Source organism: Lissotriton helveticus, chromosome 5_1 (assembly GCF_964261635.1).
Source record: "Lissotriton helveticus chromosome 5_1, aLisHel1.1, whole genome shotgun sequence".
NCBI classification, from domain to species: Eukaryota; Metazoa; Chordata; class Amphibia; order Caudata; family Salamandridae; genus Lissotriton; species Lissotriton helveticus.
Window position 1 is genome coordinate 1785510263 of NC_136065.1, and position 18920 is coordinate 1785529182.

Genomic DNA, 18920 nt, shown 5'->3' on the forward strand with positions numbered 1-18920 from the left:
TAGGGAGTGCAGAGTAGGGAGTGCAGAGTAGGGAGAGGAGAAGTGAGTAGTGAGTAGAGTAGTGAGTAGTGAGTAGTGAGTAGAGTAGTGAGTAGTGAGTAGAGTAGTGAGTAGAGTAGTGAGTAGAGTAGTGAGTAGTGAGTAGTGAGTAGAGTAGTGAGTAGTTAGTTGAGTAGTGAGTAGAGTAGTGAGTAGTGAGTAGTGAGTAGAGTAGTGAGTAGTGAGTAGAGTAGTGAGTAGTGAGTAGAGTAGTGAGTAGAGTAGTGAGTAGAGTAGTGAGTAGAGTAGTGAGTAGTGAGTGCAGAGTAGTGAGTAGAGTAGTGAGTAGAGTAGTGAGTAGATTGCAGAGTAGTGAGTAGTGAGTGCAGAGTAGTGAGTAGTGAGTGCAGAGTAGTGAGTAGAGCAGTGAGTAGTGAGTAGAGCAGTGAGTAGAGTAGTGAGTAGTGAGTGCAGAGTAGTGAGTAGAGTAGTGAGTAGTGAGTAGAGTAGTGAGTAGAGTAGTGAGTAGAGTAGTGAGTAGAGTAGTGAGTAGTGAGTGCAGAGTAGTGAGTAGTGAGTGCAGTAGTGAGTAGTGAGTAGAGTAGTGAGTAGAGTAGTGAGTAGAGTAGTGAGTAGAGTAGTGAGTAGTGAGTGCAGAGTAGTGAGTGCAGAGTAGTGAGTAGAGTAGTGAGTAGAGTAGTGAGTAGAGTAGTGAGTAGAGTAGTGAGTAGAGTAGTGAGTAGTGAGTGCAGAGTAGTGAGTAGTGAGTGCAGAGTAGTGAGTAGAGTAGTGAGTAGAGTAGTGAGTAGAGTCGTGAGTAGTTAGTGCAGAGTAGTGAGTAGAGTAGTGAGTAGAGTAGTGAGTAGAGTAGTGAGTAGAGTAGTGAGTAGAGTAGTGAGCAGTGAGTGCAGAGTAGTGAGCAGTGAGTGCAGAGTAGTGAGCAGTGAGTGCAGAGTAGTGAGTAGTGAGTAGAGTAGTGAGTAGTGAGTAGAGTAGTGAGTAGAGTAGTGAGTAGAGTAGTGAGTAGAGTAGTGAGTGCAGAGTAGTGAGTAGTGAGTGCAGAGTAGTGAGTAGTGAGTAGAGTAGTGAGTAGAGTAGTGAGTAGTGAGTGCATAGTAGTGAGTAGAGTAGTGAGTAGAGTAGTGAGTAGTGAGTGCAGAGTAGTGAGTAGTGAGTAGAGTAGTGAGTAGAGTAGTGAGTAGTGAGTGCAGAGTAGTGAGTAGTGAGTAGAGTAGTGAGTAGAGTAGTGAGTAGTGAGTGCAGAGTAGTGAGTGCAGAGTAGTGAGTAGAATAGTGAGTAGAGTAGTGAGTAGTGAGTAGAGTAGTGAGTGCAGAGTAGTGAGTAGTGAGTAGAGTGGTGAGTTGTGAGTGCAGAGTAGTGAGTAGAGAGTAGAGTAGTGAGTAGTGAGTAGAGTAGTGAGTACAGTAGTGAGTAGAGTAGTGAGTAGTGAGTGCAGAGTAGTGAGTAGAGTAGTGAGTAGAGTAGTGAGTAGAGTAGTGAGTAGTGAGTAGAGTAGTGAGTAGAGTAGTGAGTATGGAGTGCAGAGTAGTGAGTAGTGAGTAGAGTAGTGAGTAGTGAGTAGAGTAGTGAGTAGTGAGTGCAGAGTAGTGAGTAGAGTAGTGAGTAGTGAGTAGAGTAGTGAGTAGAGTAGTGAGTAGAGTAGTGAGTAGTGAGTAGAGTAGTGAGGTGAGTAGTGAGTAGTGAGTATAGTGAGTAGAGTAGTGAGTAGAGTAGTGAGTATTGAGTATAGTGAGTTGAGTAGTGAGTAGAGTAGTGAGTAGAGTAGTGAGTAGAGTAGTGAGTAGAGTAGTGAGGTGAGTAGTGAGTAGTGAGTATAGTGAGTAGAGTAGTGAGTATTGAGTATAGTGAGTTGAGTAGTGAGTAGAGTAGTGAGTAGAGTAGTGAGTGCAGAGTAGTGAGTAGTGAGTGCAGAGTAGTGAGTAGTGAGTATAGTGAGTGCAGAGTAGTGAGTAGTGAGTGCAGAGTAGTGAGTAGTGAGTAGAGTAGTGAGTGCAGAGTAGTGAGTAGTGATTGCAGAGTAGTGAGTAGAGTAGTGAGAGAAGTAGTGAGTAGAGTAGTGAGGTGAGTAGTGAGTGCAGAGTAGTGAGTAGAGTAGTCATTAGTGAGTAGAGTAGTGAGGTGAGTAGAGTAGTGAGTAAAGTAGTGAATGCAGAGTAGTGAGTAGAGAAGTGAGTAGTGAGTAGAGTAGTGAGTAGAGTAGTGAGCAGAGTAGTGAGTAGTGAGCAGAGTAGTGAGTAGTGAGAAGAGTAGTGAGTAGTGAGTGCAGAGTAGTGAGTAGAGTAGTGAGTAGTGTAGTGAGTAGAGTAGTGAGTAGAGTAGTGAGTAGAGTAGTGAGGTGAGTAGTGAGTAGAGTAGTGAGTAGTGAGCAGAGTAGTGAGTAGTGAGTGCAGAGTAGTGAGTAGTGAGTAGAGTAGTGAGTAGAAAGTAGTGAGTAGAGTAGTGAATAGAGTAGTGAGTAGTGAGTAGAGTAGTGAGTAGAGTAGTGGGTAGAGTAGTGGGTAGAGTAGTGGGTAGAGTAGTGAGTAGAGTAGTGAGTAGAGTAGTGAGTAGAGTAGAGAGTTGAGTAGTGAGTGCAGTGTAGTGAGTAGAGTAGTGAGTAGAGTAGTGAGTAGTGAGTGCAGAGTAGTGAGTTGAGTAGTGAGTAGAGTAGAGTAGTGAGTAGAGTAGTGAGGTGAGTAGAGTAGAGTAGTGAGTAAAGTAGTGAGTGCAGAGAAGTGAGTAGTGAGTAGAGAAGTGAGTAGTGAGTAGAGTAGTGAGTAGAGTAGTGAGGTGAGTAGTGAGTAGTGAGCATAGTAGTCAGTAGTGAGTAGAGTAGTGAGGTGAGTAGAGTAGTGAGTAAAGTAGTGAGTGCAGAGTAGTGAGTAGAGAAGTGAGTAGTGAGTAGAGTAGTGAGTAGTGAGTAGAGTAGTGAGTAGTGAGTAGAGTAGTGAGTAGAGAGTAAAGTAGTGAGTGCAGAGTAGTGAGTAGAGAAGTGAGTAGTGAGTAGAGTAGTGAGTAGTGAGCGCAGAGTAGTGAGTGGAGAGTAGTGAGTAGAGTAGTGAGTAGTGAGTAGAGTAGTGAGTAGTGAGTAGTGAGTAGAGTAGTGAGTAGAGTAGTGAGTAGAGTAGTGAGTAGAGTAGTGAGTAGAGTAGTGAGTAGTGAGTGCAGAGTAGTGAGTAGTGAGTAGAGTAGTGAGTAGAGTAGTGAGTAGAGTGCAGAGTAGTGAGTAGTGAGTGCAGAGTAGTGAGTAGTGAGTGCAGAGTAGTGAGTAGTGAGTAGAGCAGTGAGTAGTGAGTAGAGCAGTGAGTAGAGTAGTGAGTAGTGAGTAGAGTAGTGAGTAGAGTAGTGAGTAGAGTAGTGAGTAGAGTAGTGAGTAGTGAGTGCAGAGTAGTGAGTGCAGAGTAGTGAGTAGAGTAGTGAGTAGAGTAGTGAGTAGAGTAGTGAGTAGAGTAGTGAGTAGTGAGTAGTGAGTAGAGTAGTGAGTAGTGAGTGCAGAGTATTGAGTAGTGAGTGCAGAGTAGTGAGTAGAGTAGTGAGTAGAGTAGTGAGTAGAGTAGTGAGTAGTTAGTGCAGAGTAGTGAGTAGAGTAGTGAGTAGAGTAGTGAGTAGAGTAGTGAGTAGAGTAGTGAGCAGTGAGTGCAGAGTAGTGAGCAGTGAGTGCAGAGTAGTGAGCAGTGAGTGCAGAGTAGTGAGTAGTGAGTAGAGTAGTGAGTAGTGAGTAGAGTAGTGAGTAGAGTAGTGAGTAGAGTAGTGAGTAGAGTAGTGAGTGCAGAGTAGTGAGTAGTGAGTGCAGAGTAGTGAGTAGAGTAGTGAGTAGTGAGTAGAGTAGTGAGTAGTGAGTGCAGAGTAGTGAGTAGTGAGTAGAGTAGTGAGTAGAGTAGTGAGTAGTGAGTGCAGAGTAGTGAGTGCAGAGTAGTGAGTAGAATAGTGAGTAGAGTAGTGAGTAGTGAGTAGAGTAGTGAGTGCAGAGTAGTGAGTAGTGAGTAGAGTGGTGAGTTGTGAATGCAGAGTAGTGAGTAGAATAGTGAGTAGTGAGTAGAGTAGTGAGTAGTGAGTAGAGTAGTGAGTACAGTAGTGAGTAGAGTAGTGAGTAGTGAGTGCAGAGTAGTGAGTAGAGTAGTGAGTAGAGTAGTGAGTAGAGTAGTGAGTAGTGAGTAGAGTAGTGAGTAGAGTAGTGAGTATGGAGTGCAGAGTAGTGAGTAGAGTAGTGAGTAGTGAGTAGAGTAGTGAGTAGAGTAGTGAGTAGTGAGTGCAGAGTAGTGAGTAGAGTAGTGAGTAGTGAGTAGAGTAGTGAGTAGAGTAGTGAGTAGTGAGTAGAGTAGTGAGGTGAGTAGTGAGTAGTGAGTATAGTGAGTAGAGTAGTGAGTAGAGTAGTGAGTATTGAGCATAGTGAGTTGAGTAGTGAGTAGAGTAGTGAGTAGAGTAGTGAGTAGAGTAGTGAGGTGAGTAGTGAGTAGTGAGTATAGTGAGTAGAGTAGTGAGTAGAGTAGTGAGTATTGAGTATAGTGAGTTGAGTAGTGAGTAGAGTAGTGAGTAGAGTAGTGAGTGCAGAGTAGTGAGTAGTGAGTGCAGAGTAGTGAGTAGTGAGTAGAGTAGTGAGTGCAGAGTAGTGAGTGCAGAGTAGTGAGTAGTGAGTAGAGTAGTGAGTGCAGAGTAGTGAGTAGTGAGTGCAGAGTAGGGAGTAGAGTAGTGAGAGAAGTAGTGAGTAGAGTAGTGAGGTGAGTAGTGAGTGCAGAGTAGTGAGTAGAGTAGTCATTAGTGAGTAGAGTAGTGAGGTGAGTAGAGTAGTGAGTAAAGTAGTGAATGCAAAGTAGTGAGTAGAGAAGTGAGTAGTGAGTAGAGTAGTGAGTAGAGTAGTGAGCAGAGTAGTGAGTAGTGAGCAGAGTAGTGAGTAGTGAGCAGAGTAGTGAGTAGTGAGTGCAGAGTAGTGAGTAGAGTAGTGAGTAGTGTAGTGAGTAGAGTAGTGAGTAGAGTAGTGAGTAGAGTAGTGAGGTGAGTAGTGAGTAGAGTAGTGAGTAGTGAGCAGAGTAGTGAGTAGTGAGTGCAGAGTAGTGAGTAGTGAGTAGAGTAGTGAGTAGAAAGTAGTGAGTAGAGTAGTGAATAGAGTAGTGAGTAGTGAGTAGAGTAGTGAGTAGAGTAGTGGGTAGAGTAGTGGGTAGAGTAGTGGGTAGAGTAGTGAGTAGAGCAGTGAGTAGAGTAGTGAGTAGAGTAGTGAGTAGAGTAGTGAGTGCAGAGTAGTGAGTAGAGTAGTGAGTAGAGTAGTGAGTAGTGAGTGCAGAGTAGTGAGTTGAGTAGTGAGTAGAGTAGTGAGTAGAGTAGTGAGGTGAGTAGAGTAGAGTAGTGAGTAAAGTAGTGAGTGCAGAGAAGTGAGTAGTGAGTAGAGAAGTGAGTAGTGAGTAGAGTAGTGAGTAGAGTAGTGAGGTGAGTAGTGAGTAGTGAGTAGTGAGCATAGTAGTCAGTAGTGAGTAGAGTAGTGAGTAGAGTAGTGAGGTGAGTAGAGTAGTGAGTAAAGTAGTGAGTGCAGAGTAGTGAGTAGAGAAGTGAGTAGTGAGTAGAGTAGTGAGTAGTGAGTAGAGTAGTGAGTAGTGAGTAGAGTAGTGAGTAGTGAGTAGAGAGTAAAGTAGTGAGTGCAGAGTAGTGAGTAGAGAAGTGAGTAGAGTAGTGAGTAGTGAGTGCAGAGTAGTGAGTGGAGAGTAGTGAGTAGAGTAGTGAGTAGTGAGCAGAGTAGTGAGTAGTGAGTGCAGAGTAGTGAGTAGAGTAGTGAGTAGAGTAGTGAGTAGAGTAGTGAGTAGAGTAGTGAGTAGAGTAGTGAGTAGTGAGTAGAGTAGTGAGTAGTGAGTAGAGTAGAGTAGTGAGTAGGATATCACAGGCAGCAGCTGTGCAAGCTTCTTACACTCACAAGGAGACCACAGGCAGCTGAGTTGAAAGCTTCTCCCACTCACAAGAAGGACATCACAAACAGCAGCGGTGCAAGCTTCTCACACTCACAAGAAGGACATCACAAACAGCAGCGGTGCAAGCTTCTCACACTCACAAGGAGACCACAGGCAGCTGAGGTGCAAGCTTCTCCCACTCACAAGAAGGACATCACAAGCAGCAGCGGTGCAAGCTTCTCACACTCACAAGAACGACATCACAGGCAGCAGCAGTGCAAGCTACTTACACTCACAAGGAGACGACAGGCAGCAGAGGTGCAAGCTTCTCACACTCGCAAGAACGACATCACAAGCAGCAGTGGTGCAAGCTTCCCTTACACACTCACAGCAGGTACTGTGCCAAGGCAGCAGCAGCAACAGAGCAAGAGTCCCTTACAAAGAACAGGCACAGCACAGAGATGCACAATGCAATCTTCTCATACTCACAGGCAGCAGCGGTGCAAGCTTCTCACACTCACACGAAGGACATCACGGGCAGCAGCTGTGCAAGCTTGTTACACTCACAAGGATACCACAGGCAGCTGAGGTGCAAGCTTCTCCCACTCACAAGAAGGACATCACAAGCAGCAGCGGTGCAAGCTTCCCTCACACACTCACAGCAGGTACTGTGCCAAGGCAGCAGCAGCAACAGAGCAAGAGTCCCTTATAAAGAACAGGCACAGCACAGAGATGCACAATGCAATCTTCTCATACTCACAGGCAGCAGCTGTGCAAGCTTCTCACACTCACAAGAACGACATCACAGGCAGCAGCAGTGCAAGCTTCTTACACTCACAAGAAGGACATCACAGGCAGCAGCAGTGCAAGCTTCTTACACTCACAAGGAGACCACAGGCAGCAGAGGTGCAAGCTTCTCACACTCACAAGAAGGACAACACAGGCAGTAACGGTGCAATATTCTCACACTCACAAGGAGATCACTGGCAGTACACACCACATGAACACACTCCATAACACATAGCAACAATACATTGGCATTTACAATGCCATTAGCTCAAACTCAAATAAATCCGAGCCCGATTGCATTTCTAATGCTTGTTGTTGTAGTACTAGGCATAATTTCCATAACGCTGGAGTAATCAGAGTAATTTTGGTAATTCCGCCTTACTCTTTGATGTGGAATTAACAATAATTATGTTATTACTCCTGATCACTTAATTATGAGTAATTTGGGACAAAAACAGCCTACCGCAAGAGCACATTTAGCTAGTGGCTGTTCGCTATTCGTGTTCTACTGCATTTAGCACTATTAGCGCAAAATGCATCCTCGCGTGCATTCAGCGCCAAGCAAATTAAGCGAAATACTGTAAGTTGGAGGAAAACCCTACCCTAAGAGCTCATTTGTATTCTTGCGCCCATTTTGGACGAGAGGGGGCATTTTACACTGAGAAAATAGCGCTAAATGCTGGTAGAAGGTTTGGAGAAAAATCCTACTCAGGAGTACATTCGGCGAGTACGAGTGGCTCATCACACCCGTTATTCCTGTTCTGTTGCCTTGCAGTGCAATTTCTGCCCATTTTGGACACGAGGAGGCTCTTTTTGTTAAGAAATAGCGTAATTAAGCATCATCTCATGTGATTCCACATGATAACAATACACAGAATTATGCAAGTTACATTCACCTCTAGTTTATTGGGATTTTTTTGCAAGATCTTTTTATTGCATATAAAGTGAGCAATAATCCAACAACAAAAAAACTCACTGCACAGTAACCCCATGTCACAGTCGAACAAACACAAATTATTAGTAGACCCAGCGACCCTCCGACCCTCCTGCCCCAGCAATCCCATCCCCCAACATGTCATCAGACCACCTCAAAAGCTGGATATTCCAAACATAGATCATCGAGTCCTGTGTGAACAACATGGGCACAAAGTCCACCCCGGAAATTATTCCATTTCCCCCATATCTTGGCCCTTTTTGTCAGACAGCCTTTCTCTTCGTAGATCATTCTCTCCACCAACATGCACCAGTCCATGTCTTTCTTCCAATCACTCAGCTGTGGCACCAAGACGTCCCTACATTCCATACATTCCAACGCATTGTTGCACTTGGTCGCAACAGCCCCAGAATCATATAAATCTGATCCATACAAGGGAGGTCTGTGGCTTCCCAGATGTTAAGGAGACACCACTTCGCGGAGGCCTCCATAGTGCCCCCACACACAGCATTCAAGCAAGCGACCACTGAGCCCCAGTTTTGCTGAATGGCAGGGCAGTCTTATAACATATGGAAAAATTTGCCAAATTGGCCACAGCTCCTGTGACACAAAGAAGTCGCTGCCCTGTCCATTTTTACCATGGTGGTATATGCGTAGTAGTTGCAATGTGTGATTTTTTACCGTGCGAGATGAAACCTGGATCTACTTGCCACTTCTTGGGGGATGCCAGTGCCTCTGCCCACTCATCATCCTCTACTCCCTTCAGGTTCCCATCCCACTGCGCACACAGTTTAACCAAGGGGAATTTGTAATCAGCTTGCGATAAGTGAGGGAGATTGCCTTCTTGAGCATATGCTTGTCTAATAACCTGTTTTCAAGTGGGGATGACTCAGGTAGCAACTCCTCCCTCAGCAGCACCTGTTGCAAGCTATGATGTATTTGCAAGTACATATATATCTCCATGGGGCCATCTGGTACTCACGTTGTAGGTCTGAAAAGGAAATGACCTCAATCTGCGCCCATAGGTCACCCACTTTGGAGAGACCACTAAGGTCCCACTTATCGAAGCATTACTGCTATCCCAACATCGCAAGTCTCGCATTGCCCCAAAGGGGTGCAGCAATCGTAACTTTATCCCACCATACCAATGCATGCAGTGTGGTGTGCCAAAGAGTGAGTGTGACTACCGCCGAGGTCAGGAAGGACACAGTGCGTGAAGCTCAAAATAGGGCCCCAAGATACTCGCCTGGGAGAATAGCTTGCTTGTCCATATGGTAAGCTGGTTCCTCCTCCAGGATGTGAGCCCAATAACTAATCGTAATGAGCTGCGCTGCCCAATAGTATTTCTGCATGTCGGGGAGGGCTATGTGTCCATCGTACTAGCACCTCGTCAGTTTTTCAAGAGCAATTTGCGCAGGTTCCCCATCCCAGAGTAACCCCTAATATGTTGCTGATTTAAAAAAAAAAATTAGACCATGTACTATACTTGATAATAAAAACAAGTGTGTCCAGTCCTTGTTTTTCATGGTTCTCTAATACTGCTACCTGGTTATTATTTGATTCTCCTTTTTGTGCCTGTATATAAGGCCTATTTTACAGTTTCCTAGTTAATACATCTGCATGTTTTTGAAAGTCCTCTCCTTTGGTGCAGTTTCTTCAAAGTCTGAGAAACTGACCGAAAGGGAAATTCTCTCTAAGCCACCTCAGGTGGAAACTGTCAAATAGTACATTTGTTTCTGTCTGTTTGATTGTTGAAGATTTCCATGCTCACAGTAATGCATAATTAAGGAATGTCAGATCTGAGTTGCTCAATGTATGAGTAAAAATGTGTTTTGCGTATTAAGATAATGGATGAACTCAAGAACTGTGTCAATGTTCCTATTCTGAATAATCAGGACATCATCAGTATATCTCTTCCAGACACATATTTGGTCTATGAAAGAACTGGAGTTAATAAAGACGTGTTCCTCCTCAAATGCATGTACATAAAGATCCGCCACACTAGGTACCTATTGAAGTACTATGGGTTCGAAGGTATAATTGGCTTTCCAACTCAAAAAAACTGTGTCTCAGGGTGTCTCAGACTAATTAGATGATGAAATGAGGTAGTGATCTACATTCCCAATCCTGGAAATATAACATCTAATATGATGCGCTGGTTTCCTCCTACAGTATGCTTGTGTATAGCACCTTGATGTCAAGCCTGATTAGGAGTTCTTCCTGGTGACTGAAAGGCAAATCTTTAAGGAGCTTTGATAATACTTTAGTATCCTAAAGGGAGGTCTGGGTAGCCTGTACTATTGTACTATTAAGAAGTCACAGAAAGTTGATAATGGTTTGATTCCCAAATCTATGTCTGAGACTATTTGTTAATCTGGTGGTGGTTTGGTGGAATCATGAATTTTAGGCAGTGGGTTAAACGATAGAATCTGGGAGGTGTGGCAACCAAAATGTTCTTCTCTTTTTTTATCCAATGTCCTAGCTCAGCCGTTCCGCAATCTTTTTTGTGTAACCTACAGATCCTGTGTAAGATCAGATAGTAGCACCATTTAGTTCTGGGCATCCACCAATAATTGTAACCATTACTGGCGGTATGCGTCAGTGTCATGGATTTTGATCTGCAGGTTTGCTGTAAGGGATACTCTTTCTGTCATATTTAACTCTCAAGAGCTCCCTGATAAGGTTGAGGGCACCCTGACTACCAAACTCAGGGCGAATACAGGTTAGGTTACCTATGATGAAGCATATCACAGAAGTGTGGGTGAGGTTTCCTGAACGGAAAACGTTTGCACTCAGTTGGTAGGGTACAGAAGAACAGTAGCCAGATTCTTCAGACTGTACTTCGTAATGTTTCAACTTTTAAGGATAGCCATTGTCCTTTCACATGCCCAGACGTGGGGCACTGGTTCTAGGGGACCTTGTAATGCTCCCATGTACTTCTGTAAATGACTGCATTACTTCTTCTGGGATTTTGAAGGAAAATGTTTAACAGGAACTACTGCCCCAAGTCCCATAAACGGCATCTTATACAGAGAGCTCAAAACTCACTCATTATGAGTAAGACACACGCATTTAGCAGTCCAACTGAGCACTCACAAAAAGCTGAACCCCACATTTGACCAGCAGACTGGGGCTAGAGCTAAAACATGATTTTGGTCTGACCCCTGCTGTGCTCGGAACAGCTGCTACCATTTGTTGAGGCTGCAGGAGTCCTCCCACAATGGGGAGAGCCACCCACAGCAGAAACATGCTCCACATGATTCATTTTCCATATCATCTGGACACCTGCGAGTATTATTCATTCAATGTGATTCTCATTTGTTCCTCTGATTTGTGATGTTTTGATGTTATTTTATTGATTTAACCTTTGAGCATTTATATAAATATATATATATATATATATATATATATATATATATATATATATATATATATATATATATATATATATATATATATATATATATATACACATACATATATTATTTATTTATTACTAACGTGACTTTTTTTTACTTCAACAGTTTTAAAAATTATTTCTAACTCGGAAGGGTTTTGGGAAAAAAAACTTGCGTGCTCTACCTATGTGAACCCTGCACTCAGTCCTTAAGACCGCTCTATTGTGTACAGGCTGTTGTTCGAGGTGATTTGCACTTTGCACCCAGAGGGGAGGGTTTGTGACGGGCCCTAATTATTAATCTCCTACAGCAACTTGTTACCAGGTAATATAAACAGACTAGAAGACGTGATGTATCTTTACGGTTATTTGCATGCAGGGCCCGATTGTATTTTTCCACACAGTCGTTTTGGAGTGAGTTAATTTTCGTCTTTGTCCACGTTAGCATAAAGATGACAGAACAGCAATAACTAATGGTATAATAAAAACGGGAGAAACTAAACACTAGACGACAGAACAAAAAGCAGGCGCAGTTTACAGGAAATCAAAGACGGTGGAAAAGAAAAGATGTGCTTCTGTCCTAGAGCTCAAAGCGAGAACCCCTGAACCCAGAACCACGTTATCTCATTAAGTCGGGCACGCAGCCTCAGTTTGCAGAGGCAGATGATGCAAACCATATATTATGTTGTTGTCGAATGTAGTTGAAAAAAAGGATTTTCATTTCACTTTTGCGCTCTTGCATGAAGGCGTGAAGCATCTCTCTAGAACGGCACAGTCCTGGACGGCAGCATTGCCCATTGTTGGTCCACCGGGGCAAGAGCTGTGCCACCCTTTGAAGATCTCCGCTGGATTTGTAAATGAGCCCCATCTGGATTATATATGCTATTAGGCTATCATTAAAATCGAGCAGAAGACCATTCTTCGGCACCTTGGCTGTAGGGCATTGGGTGAGATTTCCTACCAGGCCTGTGACTGAAAGGTAAGCAGGGCTGGGGCAGAATCAGCCACAGACTCGGTTCCCAAGCCTTTGAAAAGTCTGATTTGCTCCCCGGTCCTGTAGGCCACCTCTGCCTCTCTGCCTGTGCTGGCTTCCAGCCCAAATACATGCGTTTCTTATGTTCTATGCCGTCGCGCTTGTTGTACACGCCACTCAAGATGAGGAATCTGCGCCTTAGGCACTTCTTTTCACAGTTCTCATCTGCACAACATTTCAGCATGATTTATTCATTTTGTTTAGGTGGCCTGGAAAGCATGCATTACACCTGACACCATCAGTACTCATGAATGATCCTACGCGGACTGAGCAGACACACACCTGGGTGGTATTTCAGGTTTTTCTTTAAATACACGCTTTGTGGCCATGCTTGGATTGGATTGTGCAGGATCATGTACTATAGGCTTGGAGACAGGGGCGGCTTTAGCACTGGTGGCGCCTGGTGCGACAATCATCTTCGGTGCTCCCACACTCCATGGCCACCTCCTCGGTTTCTCTCATTACCACCGGGTAAAAGTGCCTGTAATCTCTCCAATTATAAATTATTGCTAAACACACCACCCCCCTGAGGTCAGCGCCCCCTCCACAGGTAAGCGCCCAGTGCGGCTGCACCAGTCGCACTGTCATAAAGACGGCCCTGCTTAGAGAGCGCAGCCTGGGTATATTTCGAGTTGTGTGGGCAGGATCTAGTCACATTGGACCATTCAGAGTTTGATTCCTAGAGTAAATAAAATGTCCCTAAAATATATACAGATTCCTACAGTATTTGTCATCACTATGAACTATCAAACAGATCGCATAATGTGTTGTTTTCAGTCTATAGCGCATGCCGTGAATGTCATGTAGCTAGACAGCATTCGCATTGCACCAATAATCAATTATGTCTCCATAATGTAAGAGACATGGTTAAATTTAGCTATTTTATTATTAATATTATTATTATTTAGATTTTTATAACACACTGCTACCCTCTGGAGTTGTCCTGGTGCTAGGAACCTCTGTACACCACTAAGAGCCAGGTTTTAAGTTGTTACGAGGCCAGAGGGAAACTAAAAATTTGGCCCATGGATAGTGGGAAGAAATTCCAGTTCTCTCCAGCCAGGTATGAGAAAGAATTGCCTCCTAATTACTTCAGTACTATGAAGGATGAGTACTAGACTGAGGTTAGCAGAGCGCAATAGATGCTTGAGATGGTAAAATGTGATCTTCTTCAGGTAGGAGGGGTTTTGTGGGTAAAACACAGAATCTTGAACAGGGCCTGATTGTGGATTGGGAACCAGAGGATGTTCCTGAGGTGAGGGATGATAGAGGAGCGAGCCAGGAGATTGAGTACCATGCAGGCAGGCAAGTTTTGAATAATTTATAATTTGTGCATCAGATGCATGTGGATGGCAAGATAAAGGTTATTCCTCGTAGTCCTAATGAGATGTAATTAACGCTTGAGCAACAGTTTATCGAATTGCTATGAGAAGCAATGCAAACACAACCTGAAGCAATTTGATGATGGCAAAGCAAGTGACCGATATAGCGTCGTCGCCACCCTGGACACCCACCTACGAGTATGCAACGCATGGAGCTTAGTATTAAACATCTTTATTGATCTGTGTATAACTGCAAATTTAACATTATAAACCAGTATTCATTGCATTTCGCTCTGACTCTTATGTCACAGTTGTACAAAGTCTTTCAGGAACCAAAAGGGTTCCATCATTTCTAATTCGCAAGACACTACAGGCTGGATGTATCAAATTTGGAAATAGTGATTCCCCAATTGTGAATCACTGCAAAGCGCAATGAGGTAATCGCATTTCCTAATGTACGAAACTCATAGGGCCCGATGTATCAAGCGTATTTCCCATCGAAAACAGCCCGATTCGCAGAATGCATTTTGATATGTATCATTTCCAAATTGCAATTCAGTAACATGTTACCGAATAGCACTTTGGAATTGTGAATACATGCCGATTGGTATTTGGCAGGGGTGTGTTTAGGGCGTCCCTTCCTAATACCGAATCACAGTGGCATGTAAGAATATTTCGCGAGCGAAATGCAGTCTCCAAACATTCGCATTTTACCACATACCTCAAGTAGGTGGTAACCCATTTGCACACAGGAAGAAGTCCCCAAGGGACCCCTTCCTCTTTGTAAATGTTCGTAAAAATGTTTTTTAAGAGCAGGTAGTGGTCACCTGGACCTTAAAAAATTAAAAGAGAGCTTTTCATTTTTCTTTTTTAAATGCAAACCATTTTCCTTTAAGGAAAACGGTCTGCATTTAAAAACAAAGAAAGGATTGCTTTATTTAAAAGCAGTTGCAGACATTGTGGTCTGCGGGCTCCAGCAGGCCACCATCCCTGTGATTTTAGTGATTCCCAATGGGTCGTAAAAAACTCTATGAGTTTCATATATTAAATTATAGATTCACAGGGAATCGCAATTAAGTAATCGCTATTATCAATATTGATACATCTTGCCCACAGAGTTTAATTTTGCGATTCCTATTGGGTCGCAAAGCGACCTACCTCATGAATATTAATGAGGTAGGCACACTTTGCAACCCATTACGAATCGCTAAAATCACAGGGATGGTAGCCTGATGGGGTCAGCAGACAACGTGGCGATTAAGGCTGCGGGCGCGTGATAGCGCTAGCGATGTTTTAATTCTATTTCCAGCTGACTACTAGCTGGCCTTTTAAAAACTGTTATTTTGATATTGCGCCATAGTGTTTGCACTTAGGATTTGTTGGGCACTCGCTCACCTGTTTGTACTGCTTCTAACCGCTCTGGACCCCGTTCCGCCCCGGCAGTGTGCCGGTTGAGCGGAGGGTCCTCTACACGAGCGCCACTTCCTGCTTTCAACCACTTCCGCCCTGCCTCTCCACCGTGCAGGTCAGTGGTCTAGTGGTTGCTGAGTCATTTTCTATTTCTTCAGCGCAACCAGGCTCCTCAGTCTGACAACGTGGCGAGTAAGGCTGCGGGCGCGTGATAGCGCTAGCGATGTTTTAATTCTATTTCCAGCTGACTACTAGCTGGCCTTTTAAAAACTGTTATTTTGATATTGCGCCATAGTGTTTGCACTTAGGATTTGTTGGGCACTCGCTCACCTGTTTGTACTGCTTCTAACCGCTCTGGACCCCGTTCCGCCCCGGCAGTGTGCCGTTTGAGCGGAGGGTCCTCTACACGAGCGCCACTTCCTGCTTTCAACCACTTCCGCCCTGCCTCTCCACCGTGCAGGTCAGCGGTCAAGTGGTTGCTGAGTCATTTTCTATTTCTTCAGCGCAACCAGGCTCCTCTGTCTGACAACGTGGCGAGTAAGGCTGCGGGCGCGTGATAGCGATAGCGATGTTTTAATTCTATTTCCAGCTGACTACTAGCTGGCCTTTTAAAAACTGTTATTTTGATATTGCGCCATAGTGTTTGCACTTAGGATTTGTTGGGCACTCGCTCACCTGTTTGTACTGCTTCTAACCGCTCTGGACCCCGTTCCGCCCCGGCAGTGTGCCGTTTGAGCGGAGGGTCCTCTACACGAGCGCCACTTCCTGCTTTCAACCACTTCCGCCCTGCCTCCCCACCGTGCAGGTCAGCGGTCTAGTGGTTCACGTCACCCAGTGTATATGGCGCCTTGGAGGAAGCGCAGCGGACGAGCGCAGCGGGAGCGCCGACTTCGCGCCGAAGTTGCGCACAAGTCAAGCCCGTCTGCGCCCGTCCGCGGCCGACCGGGCCCTGGGGCCTCTCATACTGCTTGCCGTATTACCTACTCTTCTCAGGACTTACATTCGCTTCATTGCTTCGCCCCTCTTTCTCCCCATGTGGCTGGTATTGCCCAAACCTGCGGCATTTGGATTTCTCATTGTCCCCATGACAACTCGGTTAGGACTCCGACCCTTACTTCTCATAGTAACGCTGTCTCCATACCCACCATGATTAGTTCTCATGATTCTCATTCTATTTCCATGGTATACCTTAACACTCGTTCGCTTCCCAAACACCAACTGGAAGTGTTTCAACTATTGGACAATGGTAACATCGATATTTTGCTCCTCTCTGAAACCTGGTTACATGAGGACTCTTCCCCTGATATCCTTGCTGCTATTCCCACAGGATTTTACATCCTCCTATCCAACAGGTTAACGGGCAGATTGGGTGGTGGAGTAGCTGCCATTATTCGCACCAAATTCCAATTCACAACTCTGATAACCACTCCTATTCTAAATTCTGACATTCTCACCTTGAAATTCATATCCCCTAAATATTCCTTCATGTGTGTCTTAATGTATCGCCCCCCTGTTAATATGCCCCTTTTCCCTTCCCATTTCGGTGATCTTATCTCTCAGTTGGTCATTAATTCTGCTAGAATTTTGATTATAGGTGACTTCAACTACTGGCCATCAGACTCTCAGGAAAGTGGCCTGTCGGTTGAATTTACAGATTTACTATGTGGCCTTAATCTCTAACAGCACATCTCTGTAGCGACCCATAATAAAGGCCATACTCTCGACCAGGTATGGACGACAAACCTGGATATTTCTCCTCCCTTAGTTTACCCTTGTACCTGGTCTGACCATTTCTTTATTTCTTTTTCACTGAAACGTTCCCTGCCTACTCGCTCTCCACTGGTGTCAAATTTCTCGGCACGTAACTGGAAACATGCCGACATCTCCCATTTTCATTATATCTTGTCAACCACACTCCCCAGCGATACCATTGACATTAATACACAAACTGCTACCTTGGATCAATGGCTGACCCAAGCCAGCGATGCGGTTGCTCCCATGAAAGTTATTAGATCCAAACGCCCACATGACGCGCAGCGTTGGTTCACTGAACAACTAAAATTGGACAAATTAGTCCTGAGACAAGCTGAGCGTCGGTGGAGGCGAAATTATGACCCCTCACTAAGGACTACTTATACTGATTTATTAAAACGGTATAAACAATCTATCATTTTGGCCAAATCTTTTTACTACTCCCAGAAAATTATCAGTTCAGCCACAAAAACTAAGGATATTTTTTCCATTGTGGCTGAACTTTCTCTTCCAGATCGTGTTACTGCCCAGCCCCAACCCTCACAGGCTCTCTGTGACTCCCTCAATTTATTTTTTATTGATAAAATCACAACTATTAAAAACAATTTCCCCCCCCCCCTTCCTCGCTCAATGTCAGTGTTCTCCCTCCCTCGAATCCTTGTTGTCTGCATGAATTCCCTCCTATCTCCTTGCCTGTATTTATCTCTCTACTACATGTAGTCAGTTCTGGCTCCCCCAATGATCGTTGCCCTCCCCAAATTTTGAAAGACGCTTTCCTGGCCTGTCCAGGTCCTCCACTAGACCTTCTGAATCATTCTCTTGCTACAGGCTCTGTCCCCGACGCTTTCAAAAAAGCCATCGTAGTACCTATTCTCAAAAAACCCGGTTCTGATCCATCTGTTTTAGGTAATTATCGACCTATCTCCCTCCTTCCCTATTTGGGGAAGGTGTTGGAGACCTATGTCACCCGCTGTCTGAGCGCCTTCATCGAAAAATCTCACTTCCTAGATGACCAGCAGGCCGGTTTCAGACCGGCCCACTCTACGGAAGCGGTCGTTGTGGCAGTGATGGATGCGCTGAGACGGGGGGCTGACAAGAACCTGGCCCAGGCCTTGGTGCTATTAGACCTGTCGGCCGCTTTTGACACGGTCGATCATGCTATCTTGATCGACCGTGTCAGAAATGCGGTTATTCAGGGCCTGGCTTTGACCTGGATTGGGTCCTTCCTTCAACAACGCTTTCAATCGGTTCAACTTTCCACTTTCTCTGCTCCCCAATCTTCACTTTCCTGTGGTGTTCCCCAGGGTTCTGCTCTATCGCCCCTTCTATTTAATCTCTACATACAACCCATCCTACCCTATCTCCGTCATACTCCTGTTACCATCTTCAATTACGCAGACGACCTCCAGCTAGTCTTTCCTATTGATTCTTCTTCTCTCTCTTGCTTTAATTTTCAATCGATCATGCTTACCATCTATGAGTGGATGAACTTCAGCCAGCTGAAGCTTAACCCCAGCAAGACTGAGTTGTTCTTGACAGGAGGGCCCTTAAATTCGTGGAGTCCTAGCTTCTGGCCCCAAGCTCTTGGTCCCCCTCCCTGTCCAGTCAAGTCCGTGAAGAGCCTCGGTGTCATCATTTCAAGTGATCTGTCAATGAGGCCTCAAATCAACTCCGTCACCTCGGCCTGCTTTTATCACCTACGCAGAATTGGTAAAATCCGAAGGTTCCTATCCTCAGAGGCTCTCATACTTGTTATTTTGGCCCTTGTCACTTCACGCATTGACTATGCGAACTGCCTGTATGTGGGGATCCCTGCGTACCACCTTCACCGGCTTCAGCTGGTACAAAACCAGGCGGCCAGACTGGCTTTCCAACAGCCAAAGTACCAACACGTTACGCCCCTGCTGAAAAGATTGCACTGGCTTCCGGTCGCGTCCCGTTGTATTTTTAAAATGGGTTGCACCGTTTTCAAATCCCTTTCTGCACTTGCCCCCGCCTTCATCTCTCTGAGTCTCAACCGTCACCATTCCCTCAAGGCATCTTAGGTCCTCTGCTCACAATCTCTTAATTACCCCCAGGTACAAACGCAAGAAACATGGCGGCGCCTGTTTCTCTTTTCTTGCTCCTTCTACCTGGAATTCCTTCCCTCTCTCAATCCGGCTTACTTCTGACTACATCACTTTTCGTAAAATTCTTAAAGCCTATCTTTTCCAGCTAGCTTATGATTAACCCTCTCACTTACTCCTGCTCTTTCTTTCCACTTGTCTCCAAGCGCCATGAAACCAATTGGTGTCCGTGCGCGGTAACAAATTCTTTTTACATTACATTACATTACTATGTCTGTGATTGCTTTTAAATAAAGCAATATATATTTTTTAAATGCAGCCCGTTTTCCTTAAAGGGCCCGTTTTCCTTAAAGGAAAACAGGTT